Source organism: Lactuca sativa, chromosome 1 (assembly GCF_002870075.4).
Source record: "Lactuca sativa cultivar Salinas chromosome 1, Lsat_Salinas_v11, whole genome shotgun sequence".
Taxonomy (NCBI): Eukaryota; Viridiplantae; Streptophyta; class Magnoliopsida; order Asterales; family Asteraceae; genus Lactuca; species Lactuca sativa.
The window spans coordinates 59,795,833-59,800,893 of record NC_056623.2 but is presented as its reverse complement, the minus strand read 5'-3'; the positions used below and the strand labels follow the sequence as shown (position 1 = coordinate 59,800,893).

The following is a 5,061-nucleotide window of genomic DNA, read 5'->3' as shown; positions in this document are numbered from 1 at the left end:
CTCGCCGAGTTGTATGAATAACTCGTCGAGTTCATCTTCATCCAAAGAACACCCATGCTAAGACTCGCCGAGTTGTATGAACAACTCGTCGAGTCTGTTCTTGATCTAAGGAGATTGCCTTGAACTCGCCGAGTCAGGGCATTGACTCGCCGAGTACCTCCATGGATGGGTTAAGCTTCCGACTCACTGAGTCACACCCTGTGACTCACTGCTCACTCGACACTACAAAAAGGGGACAAACTCGAAGACTCGCGAGCAGACTCGCCGAGTCACATGAACGACTCGCCGAGTCGTTGCCATGCACTCCTTAAATATACCGATTTGCTCGATTCCAGTCCATGCCATTTATAGATCTGGACTTCTAGGACACGAATCACACGTAAAGTTTCCAACTTTACATGTGGATATTCACCAATATGGATTTTAGGGCTCAAAATGTCTCAAAAGGGGTAGATCTAGGGCTAACAAGCCACATGGGACCAAAAAGCTATCAGATCTGAGCTCCTGGAGCTCAATCTTGCATAGATCCAAAGGCCAAACGCCTTATTACGACATATAATGCACATACAAACTTGGGAAATTGACCAAGAAGGACCCAAATGAAGTTTTAAGCATAGAATCAAGGGGAAAATGGGTTATACCTCAAAGGAACTGCTGGAAGGACACAAATAATGCTTGGATGGCTTCCTATCTTCTGGATCTACTTCCTTCCTTCCTTCAAAGCCTTCAAAAGTACACAACAAAACTTCAATCTTCAAAGAACAAGCACAAACGAGGGTTGGGGAGCTCTGGGGAGAGAATGGGGGCTGGCCTGGGGCAGATAAGCTGCTTAAATAGGGTGCAAACCCCTGAAACTTAGGGTTTCATCCAACAGCTGTGACTCGCCGAGTCCAGGATATGGACTCGCCGAGTCACCAACTTAAACGTGTCCCGGGTCCCGCATCCACTCGGCGAGTCGGACCTATGACTCGCCGAGTCCAAGGCTAAAAGAAAGGAAATACTCAAATAACATTTACATACCAGGAACCGGGTGCTACACAATCATATCTTAAACTTGGTTCAATTGGTGGACTTCTTGTTCTACCCCGATGAGGATAAGGGTACTTAGATGACCCTCCAAGAACTGGTTGTACATCATCTATGTCATAATCAGGATCTACGAAATCATTATAGAATTCATAATCGTAAACCTTGTCATATTCTTTAAACTCCTTGGATCCATTACGTCTCAATATAACCAATTTTTTTTCTATATATAGACTTACTAACTTGGATTTTTTTTCAAATGAACACATGAAAATATGAACTATTGTTTTTTACCAGATGATCACATTAACTCAATTCTTGAAATTCTAGAAAAATCAAACACATGATGAGTGACTAAATGTATACAAAAACAAAACACAAGTGACTAAATTTGTACAAAAACAAAACATCAGCAACTAAATGTGGACAAAATCAAAACATCGTTGACCTAAAAACCAATGTTGTAAAAATCCCGATTATTATTCGATTAATCCCTAGGCGCTACTTGACCGATTAGAGAGCGCCTAACGATTAATCCATGCATACAAAATGACTGAAACAGTAGAACCCGATGAAATTTTAACACTTTGAAGAAGTTATATCTCAATAGAAACTATTTGAGATATGATTAGTATTGTATTTATCATATTAACCTATTTTGTGATGATATTTGTGGTATTTATGAACTTTTATATGATATTAGTCATATTTAAATTTTTAAAATCTAACAAATTAGCAATTAATGGTCCCCGATTAATCTCCGCCTAGCCGATTAATCCCTTGACCCCAGTCCACCGACTAGCTAACGTCGAGCGATTTTTACAACGTTGCTAAAAACATACATCATATTTTGTGAATAATCCAAACTATTTCAATGGTCGTATGTGTACAGGAAAACACATAAGTGATTAAATGTGTATAAAAACAAAACTACATAAATAATTCATTAACTATAAATTAAAAGAAAGTAATATGTGTGTGTGTGTGTGTATATATATATATATATATATATATATATATATATATATATATATATATATATATATATATACTGATGGGTTGTTTGCTAACCCTGTTAGTTGTTCCATTAAGAGACGACCTATTAATCAACATTAATAACGTTTGGTAAGCACATTTTTTTTTAACTCTGATTAAATAAGATGGTCTAATTGTCCACCACTATCCTCGTAGCCTCAACATCACTTAAGCGCTTTTCGTAGCTCTAATTAGTTAGATTGTTCAAAGCAGTACGTGTAGATTAATAATTGTATGAAGTACAAGATAATCAATATTAAACTTTGTTTGGAAACTATTACTTGGAACCAAGTATCAAAATAGTTTTTTCCTTATATTTCTTTTTTTAAGATCGTCGCCTCCCACAATAGTTATCGACGCCACCCTCTTCCTTCCTCTGACACATGCGTTCCTAATGTCCCATATTTTGAACACTGTAAACTTATGTTGAACATCGTGACCCAAAACCTTATAATATGCATGTTTATCTCTCTTTAAATATGACTGCTGATATCTCTCGATACTCTTTCCATTAAAAAAAATCATTTCTATCAATGGTAAGTTGCATACTGAAGATCAAGTTCTGGGGTTTCAATATATTTTTTTTGTGTGTTGTTGTTGAGAGAGATGGATCATTTAAAATGTGAGACTAAATTAAACTAAAACATAAAGTTGCTTACATTTTTAGGAGATAAATTTGTTTCATATTCGATAATAAATAAAAAATAAACTTTGTATTATTATTATTATTATTTACATTATTGTTATTTATAATTTACTTTTAGTAATAATAATAATAAATCAAATAGATTAAATAAACACTCAAAAATCTATACTAATAAATAAAACTCATTTTTTGTCACATGTCATGTCCTCATTAATTTGGACACATGACATTTTAATAGATTTTTAGAATTTTTTTATTTCCACATGTAATTTTCTGATTTGTTCACATATCATAACTTATTTCGGTTATAATATTGAGAAAAATAAATGCTTCATTGAAAAAAATTAATATATTTATAATGTAATAAACGTCATAATTTATGAGAGCTCTAAAATTGATATTGATATTAAATTTAATGTTTAAATATTGATATTAAATTTTTATTTTTAATAAACCCGTGTATTACACGGGTCTTACACCTAGTAAAATAGACTAAAGAAAAAAAAACAACTAAAAACAAAAACAAAAAAATATTCAATTAATAATGAAAATGATATTTATAGAATTACCATATTTAATTTTTCATAAAATAAATTAAAAACTATTAATTTTGGAAAAATCTGCTTTAAATTATGTAACCGTTTGGAACTTGAAATGGAAAGGGATAGGTCGGTGGCGTTATAAATAGATACGTTCTTTCACTCGTCCCGATATCAACAAACCAAACCCAATTACCGATAGCCTAACTCCCTACCCAAACATCGCCGTCCTTCTCCGGAGATATACAAAACCATCGTTTCAGAATCAGATACACATAGCCTTGTTTTCCATCATTCTGTTATCGAAAGACCCAAACACTCCATGAAATTATCAACATCTCTGTAAGCTTTCATTCTTATTGTCTTTTCCATTCTTTATTTTGTTTTATCGGACATCTGTAGGGTTTTTCGCTAGTTGGTTGTCAACAATTACAGCTAGTTAACACATTAGGGTTTCGATTCAACAACCCCTAATACCTTTTTTGAGGATGTGGGTTTGTGCAGAGCTATCGTTTCCCAGTACTTAGATTTCAATGTTTAAATAAAAGCTGGATTAGGGGTTTTTGTAGTTTTGTTTTGGATTGTAAAATATTGGTCAAATTTGGTATTATTGGTTTTACAAATTTCTACTCTAGTACGATTTCAGATCTTAATTAATAGCATTTTTGAAAAGATTTATGGTATCATTAAAGCAAATACTCTACTAAACATAGCAAAGCCTTAGGATATTCCATAAAGGTAGAGTTTAGATTAACGATTAATACTTTTGTTTATTATTAATTCATAATGAATCTAATTTTCATTCTTTTTGGTGACACAGAATGTGCATCTATCAGAAACAAACCCCCCTCAAGAGAAATGGTTTTGCAAACATCACAAAAACACTCTATGAAATGAAATGTGTGGTACAACATTTAGGAGTTGATCTAATAGATTAGATAGCAAAATGTTGTATTCGCATTGTTTATAATCCAGATAAATGCGATCTTGTTGCATCTGCTTTATGCAACAAGATAACATGTATCTAGCACATGCAACAAGGTCACATTTATCAGGATTATATACAATCTGAATGCAATGTATTGCTATCTACTCTATTGTATCACCTCCTAAAACTCTATGCACTACAAAACTTTGCCACAACTATATTGAATAGCTTTGGTGTATAAAGAGCCTATGATTTCAACACAATTGGCTTCAAAAACTAACCAGACCAGACTGTTATTGTTTGTGATAAGGTAATTATAGTTGTAGTAAATTACATTTTTGGTCCCTGTGTTCATTTGATCTTTTCCTTGGTTCCTAAACGAGCCGGGTTGCAATTTTGGTTCTTATATTATTATTTTACAATGATTTTGGTCCCTGGTTGTCTAAGTTATCAGCCTAGGTGTTATTTTTTTTTTTGAAATTGACCATTGTGCCATTGGACAAAAACTGAAATTTTTAACAAAATAATATATTTTAAAATTGTATGTGTGTTTTGTGTGGATAAAAATAGATAGTATTACGTTCAATATGTCATAACTTAAAATAAAAGTTTTATATAGTTGTGATTGAAGTTGAATGTTATTTAGAAGCAATGAATGAGAAGTTATGGGTTGTTTGTTTTTATATCCCACTGCGTCTTTCTTTGTAAGGGTAACAAATATGTAAATATAATTTTAACCTAGTAACATATGTTTACCTATTAACATGATTTACTTCTAAAATCTTCATATTCAGAGGTTCAGACATCATGCTTCTATTTTTCAGTATAACATTTTTAAACTCAAAATCTAACATAATAAGATAGGAGTATCATACTTCAATTTTTTT

General features: G+C 32.7%; 1 long non-coding RNA gene across 1 annotated transcript; it reads left to right on the top strand.

Annotated features, from left to right (window-relative positions):
* The first annotated feature begins 3,374 nt into the window (after window positions 1-3,374).
* On the top strand, window positions 3,375-4,518 carry LOC111905043 (uncharacterized). Its single transcript, XR_002854714.3, has 2 exons — window positions 3,375-3,588; window positions 4,067-4,518. It is a non-coding gene; the product is annotated as an uncharacterized LOC111905043 (long non-coding RNA).
* The last annotated feature ends 543 nt before the right edge of the window (window positions 4,519-5,061 follow it).